This window comes from Nanorana parkeri, unplaced genomic scaffold (genome assembly GCF_000935625.1).
Source record: "Nanorana parkeri isolate BGI_ZX_2015 unplaced genomic scaffold, ASM93562v1 scaffold1783, whole genome shotgun sequence".
NCBI classification, from domain to species: domain Eukaryota; kingdom Metazoa; phylum Chordata; class Amphibia; order Anura; family Dicroglossidae; genus Nanorana; species Nanorana parkeri.
This window is the reverse complement of record NW_017308051.1, coordinates 84,530-93,090: the sequence shown is the minus strand read 5'-3', so window position 1 is coordinate 93,090 and position 8,561 is coordinate 84,530.

Sequence of the window (8,561 nt, the reverse complement as noted above, 5' to 3'; positions counted from 1 at the left end):
CCCCCCCCCCCCCACAGGAACTCAATACGCCAGAGCCTCAGGTTCCTATCCCCGAAAGGTTCTCGGGGGAGCGCCCAAAATTCAGGGCCTTCACTAATGCCTGTAGGCTGTTTTTTGCTCTTCAACCACGGACTTTCTCCTCAGAAACTGTGAAGGTAGGGTTCGTTATCTCCCTCCTGTCGGGAGAACCACAGTCCTGGGCCCATCATCTTCTTGAAGCCGAGAGCCCTATCTTGAACTCGCTGACCACTATGTTTGAGTCCATGGCTCTGCTCTACGATGACCCCCAACGTTCCTCCACAGCAGAATCTGTTCTCAGCTCCCTTCTTCAGGGCCGCCGTCCTGTGGAGGATTATGTAGCTTAGTTCCGAAGATGGGGTGCGGATACCGCATGGAATGATGCCGCTCTGAAACACCAGTTCCGCATGGGGTTATCGGAGACCCTAAAAGACGAAGTGGCTCGTCTTTCTGTACCCGGGACTCTCGAGGAGCTGATTCAGCTGTCTATACAACTCGACAGGAGAATCAGGGAAAGGCGAAGGGAGCGAACCGGGTCCGTACGGCCCACATGGATGACACCTAAAGCTCCTCTGGCTCCGCACTTCCAAGCGACCGAGTCTTCTGCTTCCCCATTTATACCAGAGGCCGAACCCATGCAATTGGGGATGCTAAGGACCCCTTTGTCCCCGGAGGAATGGCAACGACTCAGAAGGAACAATCTATGCCTTTACTGCGGAGAATCAGGTCACTTCCTGATGGGATGTCCAATCCGTCCTCGTAAGTCAGCTTTCACTCTTTATCTACCTTGTAATTAGAATAGACTTTTCCATCTTACCATTGATCTGTCTCTGCAGATACCGGGAAAGACCATCCGAGTCGCAGCAATAATTGACTCCGGAGCATGTAGCTGCTTTATGGACCATCAGTTTGCCCTCAAACACCATGTTCCATTATGTGCCAAGACACGGCCTCTATCCATACAACTGGCTGATGGATCCCCGCCGAGCTCAGGACTTATCACTCAAGAGACCTGCCCTCTATTGACCTATACACTGGACTTACACAAAGAATATCTACGTATGGATATCATCTCCTGCCCGATGTTCCCGGTCATCCTAGGATTGCCCTGGCTACAAGTCCATGAACCCCAGATCAACTGGAACACAGGATCGGTTTCTTTCGATTCTTCTTATTGTCTCCAACATTGTTTAATCCCTTCCACCTGCTACACCGTCCAGCCAGAACCCTCTGAACTTGCTGAATCAGTTCCTCCCGCCTACCGGGAATTCCTGGACGTTTTTGATAAAAAAGGGGCCGATGCCTTACCTCCGCATCGGTCCTGAGACTGTCCAATTGAGCTTCTGCCTGGAGCCGCCATCCCGTTTGGGCGCAAATACATCGAGGATAATCTCGCAAAGGGATTCATTAGGCCCTCTACCTCCCCTGCGGGGGCTGGCCTGTTTTTTGTTGAGAACAAAGATCACTCCCTTCGACCCTGCATCGATTACCGAGACCTGAATAAAATAACCATCAAGAATCGATACCCCCTGCCCCTAGTACCTGAGCTTTTTTAAAGCTTTAGAACATCCAAGATCTTTTCCAAACTGGGCCTATAATCTCGTACGGATTCGTAAAGGGGATGAGTGGAAGACGGCTTTCCGCACCCGGTTCGGGCATTTTGAATATTGAGTAATGCCGTTCGGGCTATGTAATGCCCTAGCCACGTACCAACATTTTGTCAACGACATCTTCCGAGACTATCTCGATCATTTCATGATTGTGTACCTAGATGACATTCTAGTGTTTTCTCCTTCCCTCGAGAGCCATCGGGATCATCTCTGCAAAGTTTTATCCCGTCTTCGAAGTCACCATTTATATGCCAAACCAGAAAAGTGTGAGTTTGAGAAAACCTCCATCCAGTTTTTAGGATTGATCATCTCAACTGAGGGTATCGCCATGGATTCCCAGAAGGTTACGGCTGTATTGAACTGGCCTGTGCCTACGGACCGTAAAAGTATCCAGCGTTTCGTAGGCTTCGCCAATTTTTACCGGAGGTTCATAAAAGGGATTTTCTTCCATCATTGCCCCCATCACCCAACTCCCTCGACAACATATTTGCTTTGCCTGGTCTCCAAGTGCCCGAACGGCTTTTGAAACGCTAAAGGCCCTTTTTACGTCAGCTCCCATACTGAGACCCCGAACCTACTCTGCCATATGTGTTAGAAGTGGATGCCTCTGAGACAGCAGTGGGAGCGGTTCTTTCTCAACGGCCTGAGGGCACCAGCCTGCTACATCTCGTGGCGTTTTTCTCTCGTAAACTGTCCCCGCCTGAGAGAAATTATGATGTAGGGGATCGAGAGCTCCTAGCCATAAAACTGGCCTTGGAAGAATGGAGATACCTCCTTGGGGGAGCTCAACTCCCCGTACTTGTTTATACCGATCATAAGAACCTCGAATATCTCCGATCAGCCAAACGCCTCAGGCCCCGGCAAGCCAGATGGGCCCTCTTCTTTTCATGTTTCAACCTGCACATCACATACCGTCCGGGGTCAAAGAATGGCAAGCCAGATGCACTTTCAAGGATGTATCCTATGTCAACATCAAAGTCCTCAATGGAACCGGTGCTTCCAGGGCACAACTTTCTTCTGCTGCAACAGAGCTTCCTCTCGGACCTCATTAACGCAACCTCCTCGGCAGAGCGGCCTCCCGGAATCGAATTAAGGGAACATGAGGGACTGTTGTTCCGGGATCATGCCGTGTTCGTGCCCCCACCATTAAGGCATGCCGTTTTCAAAGCCTGTCATGACCATCTTCTAGCTGGACACTTCGGGGTTTCCAAAACTTTCAGCCTGATTCAAAGGAGTTTTTGGTGGCCCTCCTTAAGGGAGGATTGTCACACCTATGTGTCCTCTTGTGCAATCTGTGCAAGGAATAAAACGGAGCGGAAGAGGCCATGGGGTTTGTTACAACAACTACCTGTTCCATCCAGACCCTGGGAGATGCTTAGTATGGACTTCGTTGTTGAACTTCCCCCATCTGAGGGCTATACATCCATTTTGTTGTGGTGGACTGTTTCACCAAAATGGCCCATTTCATTCCCATGGTGGGTACCCCTTTGGCCTCGGAGACTGCTCGGACCTTCCTCCGTGAGGTTATCCGTCTTCATGGAGTTCCGGACAACCTAGTATCTGATCGTGGGGTCCAGTTTACTTCCAAATTCTGGAGAGAAACATGCCACTCCCTGGGAATTGAACCTCGGTTCTCATCTGCCTACCACCCTCAAACAAATGGCCAAACGGAGAGAACTAACCAAACCCTTGAACAGTATTTGCGGTGCTTTTCGTCCTTCACTCAAGACAACTGGGCGTCGCTGCTGCCTTGTGCGGAGTTCGCATATAACAATTCAGTACACTCAGCTACGGGGCAAACCCCATTCTTTGCCATCTCAGGATTCCATCCGTCCTTCATGCCTGTCCTACCAGCCGAGACCTCTGTGCCTTCGATCCGGGATCGTGTCCGGTTCCTGCACTCCAACCTCGAACTCCTAACAAAGACCCTCAACCATTCTCGGGCCACCACCAAGGCCTCCTTTGATAGAAAGCGGAGGGGTGACCTGAACCTGCACGTGACTCTCCTGAAACCCGTGGTCCCGGACCCTTTTGGGGACCGGGGGGATGGTCCGCCGTCTCCCTTGGTGGTCGACGGCGATGTAGAATACAAGGTGGAGGCTATTATTGATTGTCGTGGGTCTGGAGCCTCCCGCCGCTTCCTCATTAAATGGAAGGGATATGGGCCTGAGGAGAACTCCTGGGAGCCTGCGGCTCACGTCCACGCTCCAGACCTGGTACATCGATTCCTCCAAAGGGCTTCTGCACGTCCTGCCAGGGTCGGCATCCGGAGGCTGCCCGTCAGAGGGGGGCGCTGTCAGCAAAAGTCCCGCTCTTTCCACGGGAAAACGCGCATGCGCAGTAAACAGCCTTCCCACGGGAAAACGCGCATGCGCAGTACACAGCCTTCCCACGGAAAAACACGCCAAAGCGTGCACCGGAAGTGACGCACACTTGGCACGGAAAGGCGCACAGGAAGTGACATGATTGTTTGATTCCCTGCCCTATTTAAACCCGGCTCACATGCCCATTAGTTGCTGGTTTGTCTTTCCAGCTTGTGTGTTCCTTGAATCCTGTTGTGCCTAGTCCTGTTTACTTCTGAACTCCCTGGATTTTGACTCGTTCCTGTTTTGCCGACCATCCCTGCTTGCTGCCTGCCTTTTTGACCTCGGACTGTTTTCTGGATTTTACTTCTGCCTGCTCCATTGTTGTACTGCATCGGATCTCCTGGCTCTTTGACCCCGGCTTGTTGTGACTACGAATACTGGATTTCCCCACAGCACTCGTGCTACTCCTTGTCTGCCTGGCCTTTGTCCCCAACATCAAAGGCCACAAGACACGAGGTGCAAGAGAAGCCTCCTCAACCTTCGGTCTCCCTACGAGGTACGTGATAGGTGCCTTGACGAGGCATTGCGGCTTTCACATATTCTGCAGAAGACGTTTATCTAAAACAGGGGTCTCAAAGTACCGGCCCGTGGGCCAACTCCGGCCCGCAAGCCGGTACTATGTTGCCCGCAGCCAGCTGACAAGTCAGGCACACGGTCACGGACCACGTGCCTTACTTGCGGGAGCAGCTACACTGTCTGCATCTCTGTTGGATGCAGACCGCATAGCTGCTCCTGTCTGCTCCAGCCAGAGCTCTGTCTCTGAGCTGACCGGCCGAACGATACACATCATTCCCTGGTGTGTGTGTGTGTATATTAGGCCCCATTCACACCTATATTTCAGGTGCGATTGGGGATTCCTGTGTCATAAACCTGCGTTTTCCTGCACAGGAATCCCTAATATGGCATTTACATGCAGCAACTGTTAGCCATTCAAGTTAATGCAGTTAGGAATCAATCACTATCCCTGGATACACAATCGTGTATCCGGGGATAGTGATTGTTTTTGTAACTGCATGTAATCGTATCACATATGATTTAATGCAGTGTGCAGGTGTTTACATGCAGCAGCTCTCACTTGATCATTAACTTGAATGAGTGACAGTTGCCACTTGTAACATGTGTAGACATTAACACTGGTACTGTATATAGTAGCGGCCCCCACAGGACTAAAAAATTTGTCCAGTGGCCCCCGAGTAAATTGAGTTTGAGACCCCTGATCTAAAACCTCTGTTTTTAACCTTAGCGTTTAGACAGGTTTTTTTTGCATGCTGGCTGGTGAGTGTGCTGGGAAACTTTTTGCTGTTGTATTGCACAGTGAGGGGTCACACAAAGGGAGATGTCATCTTGCAACAGCAACCCCCAGGCAAACCAATTATATCAGCTTTTCCATACTTGCATGCAAGCAGTGGGCACCACCCTAGATGAATCAGAAATGTTCCTGATGGACAGGTATGTATATTGAGGCATGCATGCACCATAAGTGGTTAACACAAGGGACATTATTGTAACAAAAATTTCTGGAAAAGGTTATAAGGAAGAGCATTTACAAATCTCATTCACAAGACACAAAAAGATAGTAAGGAGTACCAAACAGCGAATCGAATGAGAATATGCAAATGTGCTATTCAGCACACAGTTTAATAAAAATGCCTCTAATATTGCTGGGTGTCCTTAGGAAACATTGGAGAATACTTCAGGAAGATACCATTTTCCACCAAGACCGAATATTATACAGTATATAGAAAGCCAACAGACCTAAGAAGTGTGATAGCCCCCAGTAGAGTGAAGGCAACCAACCAAAATGGTGGATGCAATAAAATATTTTTCAGCCAATGTGTTATTCCCATCTGTTATTCCTGTGTATAAACTGTATGTGGCATAGGAAAAAACAATGGGGAACAATGGGAAAATCTTTAAACAAGGTACGCAACGATACTGATATTTATATTTCGGTACTCACCTAGTACAGACACCAGTATTCCGCTAGCATCGAGCTGGCATCCTGGGCAATCAGGAAGCTGGGCAGCGTGTCATTACCCGCTGCCCGGCTTCCTGATTGGCCGGGAAGCCAGCTACATGCTGTTTGGCCCGATCGATGCAGATTGGCCGGGATGCCAGCTTCCCAGCCAATGAACATCGAGCCAGCTGTTTGGCCGGATTAATGCTGATTGGCCGTAAACTGGCTTCCCGGCTAATCAGCATGGAACCGGCTTCCCAGCCAATCAGTAAGCCGGGAGGATTGATGCTGATTGGATGGGAAAGTGGCCAATCAGCATTGAGGCGGCAAAACAGCATGGAGCCGGCTTCCTGGCCAATCAGGAAACCTGGCAGTGAGTCCTCTCAGTTATCTCTGACCGGCTCTATGTTCCCTCGCGGCACTGCTGGTTAGAGGAAATCTCCCTCTGACCGGAAGTTCTGGTATCGGGGAAGGTATCGGAGCATTTGGGCGAGTTCGAGTACATGCCCAAATAGTCGGTATCAGCACCGATACTAGTATCAGTATCGGTGCATCCGTACTTTAAACTAAAACAGTGATGATGTGGATGTGTGTATATTTTCATGACTCACTTTGCTGGCTTTTTAAGTTTTTTTATGGACTTTTTATTGGGCCTGAGTCCTATAGATTCAAAAATAGCAAAAAGTTTCCCAGCACACTCACCAGCCAGCATGCAAAAAATCTTGTCTCACCGCTAAGGTTAAAAACAGAGGTTTAGATACACGTCTTCTGCAGAAAATGTGAAAGCCGCACAGCCGCACCAAGGCACCTCTATATTGTGCGGTCCTAACTCTAAACTCCATCTTGGAGCACATGTGGCAAAAGATCAAATTGGGTGCAGGTTTGTCAGGAGGAAGCCCAACCTCCCTTAAAGGCTGTTAGTATCTAAACCTCTGTTTTCTGTGTTCATAAACAGCAACTGCATATGCTTCATGTACACTCGGTGTACATTAATGGCCAATTTAGATTTTTTTAATACTTTCTCAAAGGCAGTGGCGTCACTAAGGGGATGACAGTCATTCTGGTGTCACCCCCTCTGAAACGTTGGGCACTCGGTCGTGGACCAAGGGCCCAAAAGTGGCTGAAGAGAGGAGGGGACCCTGCGGCATACCTCATCCCGCTGGGTGAACGTCCCCTCCTTTCTCTGCCGGCGTCCATCACCATGATGGCCGCTGGCAGGTATCACCAAGATGGCGGAGCATGCGCGATGATGTCACAGGGTGTCACTCGGTACCCGCCCCGGGTGACACCCGGCCTCAGAACGCCCCTGCTCAAAGGTGTAAATGGGCTTTAAAGTGTTTGGTATTGAGGTGACATAACATATGAATGATGATGACTGAAAAAAATAAATATTAGGGAGAAGTAGAGAAAGAAAAAGGGAAGCACATGTAGAGAATAGTGGATGTCTGCTGAGAGAGCACAGACTGTTCGTTTGCTGCAGTTTCGCTTCACTGAGACATGCATAAGGACTGTTAATGATTTAGGGGGTTATTCACTCGGCTGCCAAAGTCAGGGGAGCAAAACTCTGTTCGGCTAAAAAGCTGTGTGCGGCTATTTTCTTTCGTACATCGGCTGGCTTCGGTTCCCTTGACTTCCCTTCTGTTCAGTCGAACAGCTTTAGCACGTTAGACTGAACAGACGGAAAATACCCGTTCGTCCCAGCCGATCCAACATCTGGAGGCGAACATTTGGCAGTTTATTCCCTGCTGACACATCGAGCACTGAATAATAAGAGAAGAGGAGTGGATGTTTTTACTCTCTCAGTGGAGAATCTCTTTGGAATTTCCTGGAATTTCCTTGAAAACTGCTAGAATTGTTTTAAAGTTTTGTTTCGAACATTATGTAATATAGTGATCTGAATATGCACATTGTTTGATACATAGCTTCACATATGGATAGTTGTTTCACAATTTTATTCTATATATTTCGGTGGCACACAAAGTATTGTCTATTAACATATTCAAGGTTGGTTGGCTCTGCATTTAGGCTACACGGACATCACACAGTCCTATTATTGATTGAGTTCACCAGCTGCACATTATTTGTTTGAGGCATTTAGACAGACACACAATTTGTAAAAAAGCATAGATGGAATGTATTGTATGATCTCACCCGGTCTTGGAAAAGATGGCATGGTAACGTCTATCCAATATAGTTCACAAAGCTGCTTCAGACCATGTTACTCACCTTGAAGAATTCCATCTCTGTGTATAGGTATTGAAAATGTCCAATATGGTCTCATGAGGCTAGATCCCATCTGCAAGCTTGAAGGCTCTGCATACTATCATACCACTCAGTCTTACTCATTTCCCTTTGCATGAGAGCTTTCTCAAAGTTAAGTGGCACAAAGTAACCCCTATCCCCTTACCTTTTATATCTAGTGAATACCGGCCGCCATCAACAAGCTCTACGTGTGTAGCACTGATGTCCATCAGCTGTGAGCACGGCCTCGGGGGGAGGACATGGAACAAACAGCCCTGCCCCCCACTCCTAACATAGCTCACAAACTGTCTGGGCGAGAATAAACCCATTACAACCAGGGGCGGATCCAGAGTCTAGTCTCGGGGGGGG